Raw genomic sequence first — 16,367 nt, forward strand, 5'->3', positions numbered from 1 at the left:
GCTGCGGGGAAAACTGTGTTTGTGTGTATAATGCTTGTGCAAGCCAATGCACCAAATGGGAACCATTCCCCATCACGTGTAAATACTGTATCAGTAGATGGGTCGGCAATTCCCCCGCAAGATCACCCCAAGCACGCACCAGCGCGCACGTTAGTGCTGCATGTGTGAGGAACTGTCCCGCCGGCAACCCAGTGTCAGCGGCCAGCGTCTCAAATGGGAGTAAAGCGCCCTCCTCGTATAGGTCGCCTAGTGTGTCTATTTTTGCTCGCGCCCAACTGCTCAGCGCCGCTTCCGTAAGCGCACCGCCTTCCCAGGGTGTCCCCAGTAGTGGCAGATTAGGGGCGTACGGTTTAGTGCAGTGTGAGAGTTTCAGGCTCCGTGCGTAACATTTCCGTGCCACTGCTAGGTGTATCTGTACAGGGCAGCGGAACCTTGACAGCGGATGAAACAGCGCGTGTATCTGGGCAGCACTCATGACCACCATGTCCGTGGTGGTGTCACACAGGTTTTTCCACTCAACCAATAGGCAACCCACTGCAATTGTGCAGCTAGGTAGTATAGCTCCTGGTTTGGGACAGCCAGTCCGCCGGCCTCCACCGAGCATACAACGTCTGCAGTGCAACCCTGGGTCGCCCCGCGTTCCAGATCAGCCTCCTCATCAGAGTCTCCAGTTCACGAAACATGTGAGTAGGGACATAAACGGGCAGATTGGCGTAGAAATACAATAATCTGGGCAACACCACCATTTTTGACAGGGTAATACGGCTCGGGACGTTGAGCGGGAGGGAGTTCCAAAATGTTACCTGCGCTGTGAGCAAAGAGATCGCCCGTATTAGGTTGCCTTCCAGCACATCAGCGGGGTCTCGATATATAAATATCGGAACGTGGTAGAGTGCCACGCGAGCCGCTCTCCCAGGACTATGATATCACGTTCCGGCATGCCAGCGGCAAAGGAGTACACTCCCGACTTTGCCCAGTTGACATTAAGCCCCGACATGTCTCCAAATATACGGAATATATCGGAAAGCGCCGGTGGGAAATTGGTCTGGTCTCTAATATAGAGTAGTAAATCGTCTGCATATAGCGACACCACATGTGTCCCATCTGCTAGCGGAATGCCCCAGTTCTCACCCGAGGCTCGGAGTAGGATCGCCAGGGGTTCCATCAGGAGAGCAAAGATGAGGGGGGAGAGGGGACACCCCTGCCTAGTACCCCTGCGCACTCGAATAGGGTTGGAGAGCAATTTGCCCGTTCAAACGCGTACTGTGGGCTTCTGGTACAGGAGCTCCACCAGCTGAAGAAAGCCTTCGCCCAGGTCGTATTTGCGCAGCACTGACATAAGGTAAGGCCATTCCACAGAGTCAAATGCCTTCTCTAAATCAAGTATTAGGCACCCCGAGTTAGGCCATCGGGATGTGGCTAGACTCTGTACTCTAAACAGACGCCTGATGTTATACGACGTGCTGCGTGTTGGCACAAAACCGTTCTGGTATGGACAAGAGTAGGCACCAGTGGTGCCAACCGCTGGGCCAGCATAGACGCCAGGAGCTTGTAATCCGTGTTGAGGAGGGCCAGTGGCCTGTACAAGCCCATCTTGGTCCCATCTCTGCTCCCATCTCTGCCCGGCTTCAGGAGAGATACGAGGTTCGCCTCATTTAGTGTGGGTGGAAGGGCTGAATCAGTGACAGCCGCCCCAAATACACGCAGTAGCTCCGGAATTAATATAATAGAGAAGGCCTTGTAAAACTCGGCGGGTAATCCGTCCGGACCCGGCGTTTTCCCGTTGGATAGGGAGAATATAGCTGTGCGGAGTTCCTCCGATGTGAGCGGTGCGCCCAGATCATCGCGCTGCGCATCAGTGATCTCCGGTAGGGGCAGGGTAGATAAATACTCCGGGATCTGGTCGGCAGTGGCCTGTATACGGGAGCGGTAGAGGACCTCATAGTGTGATGTGAAAGCATCATGAATGGCCTTTTGCGTGTACACGATGGTATCCGGAGCTGCATGTATAGCCATTACCGGGGTGGTCTGAGTATCTCGCTTAATTAACCACGATAGCAGCTTGCCTGGCTTGTCTCCATAGTTATGTGTGCGCGCAGAGTGGGCAGCGTAGTTCAGGTGCTTCAACCTATCAAGTGCCAATGCATGTCGCTCCCTAGTCGCCAGCAAGGTCGCATCATCCCCCTCTACTGCCTCCCGCTCCCCATCCAACAGTTCAGATTCAACACGCATGATTTCTCTTTCAATCTGCTTCCGCATCCCCACCTGTGTGCCCAAACAGTGGTCCCTGGTGACAACCTTAAATGCGTCCCATTCTAATAGTGGAGAGGAGGCGGTGTGATTGTTTTCCTCAAAATATTGCAGGAGGCGTGTTTCAAGTGCTCCCCTGAACGGGGCATCCAGTAGTATATCCGACTGGAGCCGCCAAGTGGGTACCGGTGGATGTGGGCGCTCCCAGGCGAAGTCTAATGTGTGGGGATTGTGATCAGAATGAGTGTGGCCCAAATAGCAGGGTCCGTGACTTGGGGGAGGAGGTCACTCGACAGCATATATCTGTCTAATCTAACATGTAGTGCATGAGCCCTGGAATAGTATGAATACAATCTCGTGTGAGGGTTGTGCTATCTCCAAGCATCATGAAGATCCCACTGTCCTGCCCAGTGTGTGAGCGCCCTCATGGCACCACTCACCGGTGCACGGGCTAAGGGGGGGGAACGAACGGTCCAATGCAATGGCTAGGACACAATTATAGTCACCCCCCAACAAGAATAGTATACCATGCCATGGTGCGAGCACTGCTGACAACCGTGTGAAGAAATGGGCATGGTCAGTGTTAGGGGCATAAAGTGAGGTCAGAACAATGGGCTGCCCATCTAGACTACCTTGCAGAACCACATACCTACTCTCTGTATCTACCACACAGTGGGAGAGTGCAAAGGGAACCCCAGGGCGCACCCAGACCAATGCCCCCCGTGCATAAGCTGAGTAGCCGGTGGCATACAACTGCCCCATCCATCTGCGGCGGAGTGCTAGTGTCTCCGGGCCAGTCAGATGAGTCTCCTGTAATAGCGCTATTTGTATATGGTGCCTCTTCAGGTAAGAAAAGATTTGGTAACGGCGGGATGGCGTGTGCATTCCTCGCACGTTTCATGTGCAGAATTTAATCGCAGCCATTCCTATTCACGTAGTTTCAGTGCACCCCCCGTCCACCCGCCACCAAACACCCACACCCCCGCATGACAGCACAGACTGTTATCTTCAGCACCAATACATCTCCACACACACCCGTGATTCTGAAGGAAAATGTGAGGGAAAAACAAGGGACCAATCAATTCTGAAAGCAGATAAAACAGTAATACAATACCAAAAGGTCAACAGCGAAACATGTTATCGTCCAAATGTTCTAGGGAGCTGAAGAATCTGTGAGTTCAAGGGGGAGGCCGCTGAGCACTCAGGTCTATCACTATTAGTGTTTCATGTGATCAGGCGGAGGGTACCTCCCCCCACAGGCTTCACAAGGCCGTAGCCAGGTCCCAGCGAATGTCACCGTGACTCAAGATCTCAAGACAGGCGGGCTCCGGCGTCTCCCCCGGGGGCGGGGCAATCCCAGCAGGGCCCCGGCAACGGACCACGCAAACAAAGCGGGACTTTCCGCAGGAAACCAAGAGACTTAGTGCCATACAAAATGGGCCAGGTGGACCAGGTGAGTTTCAGTGAATAAAGGCAGCGGTCTGCGGGGTGACATCTGGCAGGTTCGCCGACACCCATGAGTCCGGCAGTCCATATATGCGCTCATCATCACTCGGGATGTCGCGGGGGCTAGCTTCCAAGTTTGAGTCCGCTTCTAGTGAACCACTGACTACTGCCACCATCGGCAGGGCTTCTTGTTGCTCGCTGTGTACGAGCTCGGCTGGAGGGCCGATATCAGACTCAACCCCTGCTCGTCCAGGCGGCGAGGTTCTTCGGTGGCGGCGACGCCGGAGTCCACGGTTGCGCCGCATATTCGATGCTGATGACTGCGTGCGAGGCTCCGTGTCGGTGCCCGAGTCCAGCCAAGCCCCCACCGCCTCCGGAGTGTCAAAAAAATGGATCTTATCCTGGGCCACCACACGTAGCCGGGCTGGAAAGAGCAAAGAGTATTTCAGTGCTAGACTGCGAAGATGTCGTTTCACTGCCAAAAAGGAGTGTGTCTGGCGCTGTACCTGGACGGTATAATCAGGGAATAACATAATCGTAGCTTTCTCGACTCTGATTTCGCAGTATGGCGTCGCGGTCACGATAGTTCAGAACTCGGATAAGCATGGGTCTTGGATTGGAGCCTTCTGGAGGGGGCCTCGACGGCACCCTATGAGCCCGTTCCACCACAAAGTGTTGAGAAAGGGAGCCCTCTGGGAGAAGTTCCGTGAGCCATCTCTCCACGCTCTCCTCCGGTTCCCTACCCTCCCAGCGCTCCGGAAGGCCTACGACATGGACGTTGTTCCTCCTCGCCCTCCCTTCCGCATCCTCCGCGCGGTCCTCCAGAAATTCCACTCGGTTAAGGAGGTCTTGGACATGCTTGTCCTTCTGCGCCACCTTGGGCGTGACATCCGCCACGGTGGCCTCAAGGGCGGCCGTGCGCTCCGATAGTTTCTTGTGGTCATCCCGCAGGTGCGTGAGGTCGATGGCCACGCTATTGATTTTCGTTTCTAGAGACGTGCGTGTGAGCTGCAGGGATTCCTCCAGTCGCTCCATTGCCTCCAACATCGTGTCTAGTTTAGAGGAGGTCTGGTCTTGGTCCGCTGTTTTTGCCATTTTCCCCTTCACCTGTGTGCCGCCAGCACCGGCTCTCGTTTTAGGGCCCCCAGACATGAGCAGCGCGGTGTAGAGCAAAGTATGGGTGTTCCCGGGAACCCCCCCAGGGTTCCGGATAAGGTTCCGGCTTCTGTGATGGCAAAAGAGCCCAGATCAGTGAGGGGCGGCGGTTAGCAATGCTTCCAAGAGACGTGAGTGTCTCCAGTACACACCAAAGACAGAAGTGGAATATCGTCCTCACGCGTGGCCAGTGGTCCCATGCGACTGGTGTTCCCCCGAGAGGAAGAGTCTGATGGGAGAGCCGTGAGTGCCCCCAGGTCCCCGATGATCAGTCTCCCTCACAATCGGCCGCTCAGATGGCCCCGGCCGCTCCAACACGCACTTTAGACTGGGGCAGAACAGCCGCGCACCTCCAGAGTTCTCCTAGTGGTCAATGGCCTCAGAAGTAGGGACAACAGGCGCAAAGGTTCAACGAGGCAGGCAGGGCAACTCACCGCTCATCTCAGGCGCAATGTAGAAGGCCGACTCCGGGCCGGTGGTCGCCCGCGCTACAAGAAAGGGGGGGGGGGGAGTTCCCCAGTTCGCAAGCAACAATGAATGTGGCCAAGGGCAGGGAGATCTGTCCCCACTCGTGTGCGTCTCTGGCCCCCACCTCGTTGATCAACAGCGTCCCGCAACAGCGCCAGTCACTTCGCACAAGGGCGCCTCGATGTAGACTACAGCAGGGGGGGTGTCCGCAATGCACCCCAGCTCGGGCCCGTCTAAGTGTCCACGTCGGCCAGGGGAGCCGGTTCAGAGGATGACCACCCCCGCCGCAGGCCCATCAGGTAGCAGGCGCCACGACCACCCACCGATACCTCGGGTCACGCCGGGCCGCTCCTCTGGGCATCCGCTGTAGGTGGGGCAGCAATTTCAATGCCCCAACGTGGCGCTGGAATCCGCACAGCGCGTCCCTCGTCGTCCGGCCCCAGAAATGTGTAGTGGCACCCCAGCTCGCGCCGATTCGCCGCCGATCTGAAGGACTAGCCAAGATAGCCGCCCAGGTCCGTGACTTCCCGAGTGTCGAGCCGCTTCACATCACCCCCACCATCCCCAGGGGACTCAGGTCGCGTCCCGCCGCACCTCCGCCAGCACCAGGGGCAGGGGAGAACCAGTATCGCAGCCCTGTGGAACTGCTCCGCAGCAGGCGGCAGCCAGGCCTCTCGCTCATGGCTCAACCCCGGTCTCGCGCCAGCACACGCGCCGACCAGGGGAGCCCACAGGAGGGGTAATCTCTTTCTACCCCCGTGGAAGCGAGCCGGAGCCTCCGCTCGGCACCAGACTCGGCAGGGGTACAGGGGACAGCTTTGCACAGCTCCGCTGGAGATAGGGGCTGTGTACGGATGACTGTTGCGGGGAATTTGCCTGTGGAAGGGGAGCTCAGCGCGGAGCTCTACCCACGCACGTCCACCGCCATTGCGTGCCTAGCCACGCCCCCTACATTTTGCCAGCATGAATGACATTCGGCATTGCTGCTGGCCATCTTCTTTAAAAATTAACATGTACCACAAACTTGAGTAAAATACATAAGGCTTTCTCTAATGTACCACCTTAAGTCTGGCCTGATGCAACTCTGAAGGTTAAATGTCATTGTGATCACCTCGCCTGTATCCCCTGAAAGCATATCATGGCTGACATCTGCAAGAAGATAATTTTGTTTCCTTTGTAGAGTGTGCACACTTCCTTTTCAAGAGCAATTTTTTATTTTGAGGATGGCTCGGTGTAGTTATGGGAATCTGTCTGCCAGAGCTTCTACTTCGGGCCATGTTGTCGACAATCTGTATTATGTGGAACTCGCCAACAAAATAACTTAAGTGTTGGAGTCACTCCTTTGGAGCCTTGTTGCTATCATCCAACTTTGTACTTTTCTTAAAAAATCACGTATCCTACATAATGATCTACTGCGTTGACCCTGATTGAGAACTGTCTTTCACCTTTAAATGATCTAATTCTGGGTCTAAAGTATCTTCCCCATTTGCAAATCAGGCATGTTCAATTTGCAGACTGACTGGTTTGTGAATCAGAATGCAATTTGCCATGCGACCCATGTTCTGATAGGTCCCATTACAAATTGTCTACTCACATGGGGTCGCAAAACGACCTGCCCAATGAATCGGGGGCGGACCCCAGGTCCCAGCAGTACCTGCACGCAGGGGGTCCTCCCGACCTTCAAGGGCCCTCTAATCTGCCAGGGGACCTCATTCAGCCAAAGGCCAATGACAATTTGTGAGATATGGGACAATTAATGGGCCCCTTCATTTTTCACGCCATTTTAATAAATACTAATTAGGCAGGTTGCAATCTGCTAATCCGGCACTTCCCCCAAAGGTCTGCTTACGCAAGAATGGAGGCCTGCATGGGAGAGTAGACCTGCATTTGCTTTCCCACATGGGAAATGATTCTAAAAAAAGCAGCCCATTTTCAGGTGCTACTTATAAAAGAAAAATATTTCCTGTTTGGTAGGGGGGGGAGCAGGTAGGGGAAGGCAGCAAGCAATGGTCCTCTCAAACAATTGATCCTTTCCATTAGCATATAGGAGGACGACGCCATTTTCATAACCCTCCTAGTTTGCGATTCATTAATAATCACAGAAGCCCTTCTATGACTGAGAAGGGTTTCCTACTCGTGATAGGGCATTTGTACATTAAGAGAAGCCCTTTTGTGGTCGCAAACCCTGGGCTTTTGGGATCACAGGGTTTGCAACGGCAAAAGGACTCTGCACATCGGGCCCTCTATTCTTTAAACTTTAATGCCAGATTCACTTGTGATTCCTACATCTATTGCAGTGAATGTTTTATGTTTTTTAATATATATAAATATGTTTTCTATCAAGGTATTTCTGATACTGTATTAAGTCACATTCGTACATGCATCAACGTAGGCTTTTGCGATTCCTTAATTGCGATTAGTAAGGAATCTCAATTAAGGAATTGCAAAAGCCTATGCTTGTTGAATTAGCGATTCCTAGACATTCCTTAATTGGGACTCGCAAATTGCGAGTTGCAATTAAGAAATGCTTTCCTACTCATTCCTTTGGACCTCCAGGCCCATAGGAATGAATGTGAGATTGCATATGCAATTTGCCAATAGGTACTCGTAAATTGTGCATGCAATTTCATGGGTGCAATGGTGTCAAAAGGACACCCTGTTGCACCCCTGAAATTGATCTGTGCACACATGTTGCACACACACCTGCCCCGAGGGCATGAGTGTGTGTAACCTACAACTTTGAAAAATACACAGTGCATTTTTCATAGTTTTTGCAAATTACCATCAAGTTCAACTTGATGGTAGTTTGCACCCCCTAGTAGCGAAATCGCAATTCGTGATTACATCTTGCATTTCATTTAAGGAATCGCAATTTGCAATTCCTTAAATGCTATCACAATTGAAGAAATCGCAATAATTTGTGATTTCTTAAATTGCGAGAGGCTGACACGATGCATCGCAGAAGCCCATTTTGCGGGCGCAAATGGACGATTTTTGCGAATCGCACCGTTTGCGCTCGCAAATATGGTTGATGCAAGTACCTGATTGTCTTTATAAACAATCTTAAAGAAGCCCTGTGCACTGCTCGCTGACATAGAGCAAGCTGCTCAGTAATTTTTAAATATACTATTTTCTACATCTGTGTGATTTATACAGTCCAGATATGGTCATGACTCAAAAGTAAGAATTCCAGAAAAACAGCAAACACCCCTCTGAAAAATGTAACTGAGCATCATGCACAGCTCAGGAAAACTCACTAGCATGTATCCGGGTAAGAAGCTTGATCTAAAGATGCTAGTAGCCCTCTTTGAGGCTTTCTCATTCAATTCAATTCGAAAACCTTATTCGAATGCATTGTAGCGTCCATAAAACTATCACTCAATTGTAGAGCAGTCTGTGTTTACTGGGGAATGTCCACAGTGAATGCATTGCAACTTTGATATAGTGCTTATTACCCCTAAGTAGGGTACTGAAGCACTTGCACACATGGGAAGCATGATGCCCCATGTTGGGTGTTTGGTTGGAGGTGTGTTGTTTTTGTTTTGATTCTGTATGGAAAATGGTTCCATGTTGTGCATGAGGACTACTGAGTTGCGATTATTGAGTTATGGAACACAACGCTTAGAAGAGTGATGGTGCTGAGGTGTCAGAGACAGGCACATAGTTTATGGTTTTCAATAAGTTGGCAGCTTTGAGCAGCTCTCTTTTGGGGATTTCTTATGTTCATAGTCCACTTAGGTGGTTTCTGCACTGAGTTGTCCATTCTGAGATATTATGTTTGAAGACTATGGTACTGAGCAGGCATAGGTTAAAAGGGAGAAACAGTGGCAAGAGCTGCTGGGATATACTTTAATAGCATCCCAAATCCAATTCGTCATTTAGAGATGCCAAGAAATGGCCTTAGTTTGTAGCTAGTTGGGACTTGCAGTGTTGGATTAAATTATAATCCACCAGTGGCATGTGGCAGATTTCTTCAGTTATTCCACACCTGATCATATGGTGAGTGGTGGTTTATTGCTACTGGGTGATGGATATGGCCCTTAGCAGTTTTGTCTTATGTGAGGGTAAGTGTCCAGCAGTAAAAGGAATTCTGAGGCAGCCTGTATGAACTACTATAGACTGTCTGGCTGCCTTGTGCTATGGTATTAGGTTTAATGTGGGTTATATATTGTATTGTGATTGCATTATTTTGCACTTACTACCCCTGACAAGCCATTGTTGTGCATTACGCTGGGCAGAACTCTGCTCCAGCTCCCAGGGAAAGTGGTTTTTTTAGTCTTCTGTGCTACAGGAACCATTCCATGCATCACTCCAGTTTCGATGCATTAGGTTACATCTATGTGTTTTTCATTCCTAAACGCATACGCTGCTTTTCTAATGGTCTCTGCAGATTATTCTTGCACATAGTGAGCTGGTCTACATGGGGCATTTCTCCAGCAGAATAGCCTTATCCAGCCATGTTAAAGCAGAAGTTGAGACGTGATGCTGACTGTTGCCCTTCATGACTACGCGGTCCAGTATAATATAAGAAGAACCAATGGTCTATTGGGAAATCATTTATATGGTACATTTAAGATACTGGTAACTCAATTGTCAGTGCAACTAATGCTTCCAAACTCATAGTTAACCAGTAAATATCTTTTTATTTACATACATGAAATTCTAGTAGACCACTGTATTTCCCTATCATTTATAATCCAGGTTCCTTTTAGGGATAGAGTTGCCCTTGTTGGCTATATCATACTACAGACAGTATAAAGTAGCACAAAAAGTGGACAGCAGATTCGTAATTCTGGCCGTAAATGTGTCAGAGAAGGAAAAAAATCTGATCATGCTCTTTCACTCTCTACTAGGGGTGGGTGTTACCCTGCGTAATTCAGTGTTGCGTAATAACACAGAATTACCAAAAAATTCCACAAGATTATGCATAATTATGCATTCATCACTATTTCATCACTCAAGTGAGTCTGGTAGGAGCCAATGGTGCTGCAACGGTGACAAGCCATCGGTGAATGTCTTAAATGGGCACCTCACTACGGTGTCCTGTGCCCGGAAACTGTTTTTTTTCTTTTAAAATATAAGGCCTATGACTTTTTGGCCACTGTGGTGGTTCATGACAGCCTCCCTTTCCAATGCCCCCAGTAACGAATTTTTTATACATTGTTACAAATATTTTTGAGGATCTGTTCAACCAGGAATCTTCCAGACTCACCCAGGTATTCAGCTGTTTCTCCTTCGAGGAAAATTGTTAGACATGTCCTCGCCCCTCCTCCTCACAGTCGCCAGCGAGTGTTTTTTGCGACTGGTTACCTAAAGGTTTTACCCTAAACTACACCGAATATTGGACGTTACAATATGATGAGTTTTCTCAGATTTTGAAATGGAAATGTAGTAGAGCTGGTAGTCATTATCCATGAGTACCTATTTGCTTCTGAGATATGCTGCTACTTTCCCATTAAAAGTACTGTACCCATAGTGATACTCACCCATTAAAAGTATTGCACCCCTGCTGAGAGGTGCTGGTGTTCTCCCATTGAAAATACATCTCAATGCTGAGAAGTGCTGGACCTCTTCCTTTAAAGGAACAGCACACTTGCTGAGAGGGGCAGTACCCCCCCCCCCCCCCATTAAAAGTACTGCACCATGGCTGAGAAGTACTGGTACTCCCAATAAAAGTATTACAGGCCTGCTGAGGAGTGCCGGTGCTCTTCCAGTAAACATACTGCACCATTGCTAAGAAGTGTTGATACCCTCCCATTAAAAGTACTGCACTAGGGCTGAAAAGTACTGATACTTTGGCATTAAAAGTATTGCACCCTGCTGAGAGTTGTTGGTACTTTCCCATTATAAGTACTGCACCGTGGCTGAGAAGTACAGGTACATTAAAAGTACTTCTCCTTGGTTAAGAAGTCCCATTGCACTCTCATTAAAAGTATTGACCTCCTTCTGAGAAGTGTTGGTGCTCTCCCATTGAAAGTATTGCACATCTATTGATAAGTGGTGTGCTCTCCCATTGAAAGTATTGCACATCTGTTGAGAAGTGGTGTGCTCTCCCATTGAAAGTATTGCACATCTGTTGAGAAGTGGTGTGCTCTCCCATTGAAAGTATTGCACATCTGTTGAGAAGTGGTGTGCTCTCCCATTGAAAGTATTGCACATCTATTGAGAAGTGGTGTGCTCTCCCATTGAAAGTATTGCACATCTGTTGAGAAGTGGTGTGCTCTCCCATTGAAAGTATTGCACATCTATTGAGAAGTGGTGTGCTCTCCCATTGAAAGTATTGCACATCTGTTGAGAAGTGGTGTGCTCTCCCATTGAAAGTATTGCACATCTGTTGAGAAGTGGTGTGCTCTCCCATTGAAAGTATTGCACATCTATTGAGAAGTGGTGTGCTCTCCCATTGAAAGTATTGCACATCTGTTGAGAAGTGGTGTGCTCTCCCATTGAAAGTATTGCACATCTGTTGAGAAGTGGTGTGCTCTCCCATTGAAAGTATTGCACATCTGTTGAGAAGTGGTGTGCTCTCCCATTGAAAGTATTGCACATCTGTTGAGAAGTGGTGTGCTCTCCCATTGAAAGTATTGCACATCTATTGAGAAGTGGTGTGCTCTCCCATTGAAAGTATTGCACATCTGTTGAGAAGTGGTGTGCTCTCCCATTGAAAGTATTGCACATCTGTTGAGAAGTGGTGTGCTCTCCCATTGAAAGTATTGCACATCTATTGAGAAGTGGTGTGCTCTCCCATTGAAAGTATTGCACATCTATTGAGAAGTGGTGTGCTCTCCCATTGAAAGGATTGCACATCTGTTGAGAAGTGGTGTGCTCTCCCATTGAAATTATTGCACATCTGTTGAGAAGTGGTGTGCTCTCCCATTGAAAGTATTGCACATCTGCCGAGAAGTGTTGGTGCTCTCACACTGAAAGTATTGCACATCTGTTGAGAAGTGGTGTGCTCTCCCATTGAAAGTATTGCACATCTGTTGAGAAATGGTGTGCTCTCCCATTGAAAGTATTGCACATCTGTTGAGAAGTGGCGTGCTCTCCCATTGAAAGTATTGCACATCTGTTGAGAAGTGGTGTGCTCTCCCATTGAAAGTATTGCACATCTGTTGAGAAGTGGTGTGCTCTCCCATTGCAATTATTGCACATCTATTGAGAAGTGGTGTGCTCTCCCATTGAAAGTATTGCACATCTATTGAGAAGTGGTGTGCTCTCCCATTGAAAGTATTGCACATCTGTTGAGAAGTGGTGTGCTCTCCCATTGAAAGTATTGCACATCTGCTGAGAAGTGTTGGTGCTCTCACATTGAAAGTATTGCACATCTGTTGAGAAGTGGTGTGCTCTCCCATTGAAAGTATTGCACATCTGTTGAGAAGTGGTGTGCTCTCCCCCTGAAAGTATTGCACATCTGCTGAGAAGTGGTGTGCTCTCCCATTGAAAGTATTGCACATCTATTGAGAAGTGGTGCGCTCTCCCATTGAAAGTATTGCACATCTGCTGAGAAGTGGTGTGCTCTCCCATTGAAAGTATTGCACATCTATTGAGAAGTGGTGTGCTCTCCCATTGAAAGTATTGCACATCTGTTGAGAAGTGGTGTGCTCTCCCATTGAAAGTATTGCACATCTGTTGAGAAGTGGTGTGCTCTCCCATTGAAAGTATTGCACATCTGTTGAGAAGTGGTGTGCTCTCCCATTGAAAGTATTGCACATCTATTGAGAAGTGGTGTGCTCTCCCATTGAAAGTATTGCACATCTGTTGAGAAGTGGTGTGCTCTCCCATTGAAAGTATTGCACATCTATTGAGAAGTGGTGTGCTCTCCCATTGAAAGTATTGCACATCTGTTGAGAAGTGGTGTGCTCTCCCATTGAAAGTATTGCACATCTGTTGAGAAGTGGTGTGCTCTCCCATTGAAAGTATTGCACATCTATTGAGAAGTGGTGTGCTCTCCCATTGAAAGTATTGCACATCTGTTGAGAAGTGGTGTGCTCTCCCATTGAAAGTATTGCACATCTGTTGAGAAGTGGTGTGCTCTCCCATTGAAAGTATTGCACATCTGTTGAGAAGTGGTGTGCTCTCCCATTGAAAGTATTGCACATCTGTTGAGAAGTGGTGTGCTCTCCCATTGAAAGTATTGCACATCTATTGAGAAGTGGTGGGCTCTCCCATTGAAAGTATTGCACATCTGTTGAGAAGTGGTGTGCTCTCCCATTGAAAGTATTGCACATCTGTTGAGAAGTGGTGTGCTCTCCCATTGAAAGTATTGCACATCTATTGAGAAGTGGTGTGCTCTCCCATTGAAAGTATTGCACATCTATTGAGAAGTGGTGTGCTCTCCCATTGAAAGGATTGCACATCTGTTGAGAAGTGGTGTGCTCTCCCATTGAAATTATTGCACATCTGTTGAGAAGTGGTGTGCTCTCCCATTGAAAGTATTGCACATCTGCCGAGAAGTGTTGGTGCTCTCACACTGAAAGTATTGCACATCTGTTGAGAAGTGGTGTGCTCTCCCATTGAAAGTATTGCACATCTGTTGAGAAATGGTGTGCTCTCCCATTGAAAGTATTGCACATCTGTTGAGAAGTGGCGTGCTCTCCCATTGAAAGTATTGCACATCTGTTGAGAAGTGGTGTGCTCTCCCATTGAAAGTATTGCACATCTGTTGAGAAGTGGTGTGCTCTCCCATTGCAATTATTGCACATCTATTGAGAAGTGGTGTGCTCTCCCATTGAAAGTATTGCACATCTATTGAGAAGTGGTGTGCTCTCCCATTGAAAGTATTGCACATCTGTTGAGAAGTGGTGTGCTCTCCCATTGAAAGTATTGCACATCTGCTGAGAAGTGTTGGTGCTCTCACATTGAAAGTATTGCACATCTGTTGAGAAGTGGTGTGCTCTCCCATTGAAAGTATTGCACATCTGTTGAGAAGTGGTGTGCTCTCCCATTGAAAGTATTGCACATCTGCTGAGAAGTGGTGTGCTCTCCCATTGAAAGTATTGCACATCTATTGAGAAGTGGTGCGCTCTCCCATTGAAAGTATTGCACATCTGCTGAGAAGTGGTGTGCTCTCCCATTGAAAGTATTGCACATCTATTGAGAAGTGGTGTGCTCTCCCATTGAAAGTATTGCACATCTATTGAGGAGTGGTGTGCTCTCCCATTGAAAGTATTGCACATCTGCTGAGAAGTGTTGGTGCTCTCCCATTGAAAGTATTGCACATCTGTTGAGAAGTGGTGTGCTCTCCCATTGAAAGTATTGCACATCTGCTGAGAAGTGTTGGTGCTCTCACATTGAAAGTATTGCACATCTGTTGAGAAGTGGTGTGCTCTCCCATTGAAAGTATTGCACATCTGCTGAGAAGTGGTGTGCTCTCCCATTGAAAGTATTGTACATCTGCTGAGAAGTGTTGGTGCTCTCACATTGAAAGTATTGCACATCTGTTGAGAAGTGGTGCGCTCTCCCATTGAAAGTATTGTACATCTGCTGAGAAGTGGTGTGCGCTCCCATTGAAAGTATTGCACATCTGCTGAGAAGTGTTGGTGCTCTCACATTGAAAGTATTGCACATCTGTTGAGAAGTGGTGTGCTCTCCCATTGAAAGTATTGCACATCTGCTGAGAAGTGGTGTGCTCTCCCATTGAAAGTATTGTACATCTGCTGAGAAGTGTTGGTGCTCTCACATTGAAAGTATTGCACACCTGCTGAGAAGTGCCGATGTTCTCCCCTTGAAAGTACTGCAAACAGCTGAGCAATGCTCGTACTCTCCCATACTGCAGGCCTGGTGAGATGTGCTAGTACTTTACCAATAAAATGATTGCCTCCCTCAATGAGAGTTACAGGTTCTCTCTCATGAAAAGTACTGCACAACTGCTAAGAAATGCTGTTACACTCCCAGTAAAAGTACTGCACCACAGTTTAGGAGTACTGGTATTCTCCAATTAAGAGTACTTCACTTAGGTTGAGAAGTGCTGATGCTCTCCCATTAAACGTACTGTACAATGGCTTTGAGGTGCTCTCCCATTGAAAATACTGGACGACTGCTGAGAAGTGCTGGTACTCTTCAATCAAAGGTGATGCACACCGGCTGGGAAATGCCGGTTCTGGCTCATTAAATGTATGGCAGGCCTGCTGAGAAGTGCTGGAGTTCTCTCATTAAAAGTATTGCACCCCAGCAGCGAGGCGCTGGTTCTCTCACTTTAAAATTACTGCACCGCTGCTGAGAAGTGCTGGTACTCTCCCATAAAAAGTACTGCTCAACAGTTTAAAAGTTCTGGTACTCACCCATTAAAGGCACTTCACCTTGGCTGACAACTGCTTGGTGCTCTCCAAATAAAGGTACTGCACCCCTTCTGTGAGGTGCTGGTTCTTTGCCATTAAAATTATTGCACTCCTACTCAGAGATTCTGCTGCTCGCTTATTAAAAGTATTGCTCTGCTGCTGAGAGGTACTGATAGTCTCCAATTAAAAGTACTGCGGGCATGGCCATGAGGAAGACCCATGTAGACGCGTCCTTGTTAAGCTCCTCAGGCCGGAGGGTCCTCTCCCTCTAGTAACCAGTGAGGTCCTACTGCCAAGCCCTCGAAACCATCAGACCAGCTGCCACAACCGAAATGGAGCGTATAGACCCTGCATCCTGGACTAAGACCATAGAGGCCATAAGTCCCCACTCATCCCACCAAAACTGCAAACATGACAGTCGCTGCGTCCTTTGAAAATCTGAAGACTACGAAGGGGACCCAGCGGGTGCACTGCATGCACTGGATCTAGATCCAGAAGAAGGAAGGAATCAGAACTGCCAAGATGAGGCCATAGAGTATGGGCGAGGTGGGCAGGCACAGAGCATACTGAGGTGAGAGTCGGCGACGATTACTGACCAAGCAGCAGCAGAAGGGAGTATAGGAGTGGGCTCGGCACAGCTGAGATCTCTGAGAGGAGAAGGCCCGTATTGAGTGGCTTGGTGGGGGGGGTGGACCGCCCGAGGTCCAGCTGATGAGGTGGCAGCAACGATTGCTGTGGCTGCTGAGGAGTGTATAGGTGAGGGCCCTCACCGAC

The sequence above is a fragment of the Lissotriton helveticus genome, chromosome 8 (genome assembly GCF_964261635.1).
Source record: "Lissotriton helveticus chromosome 8, aLisHel1.1, whole genome shotgun sequence".
Lineage (NCBI taxonomy): Eukaryota > Metazoa > Chordata > Amphibia > Caudata > Salamandridae > Lissotriton > Lissotriton helveticus.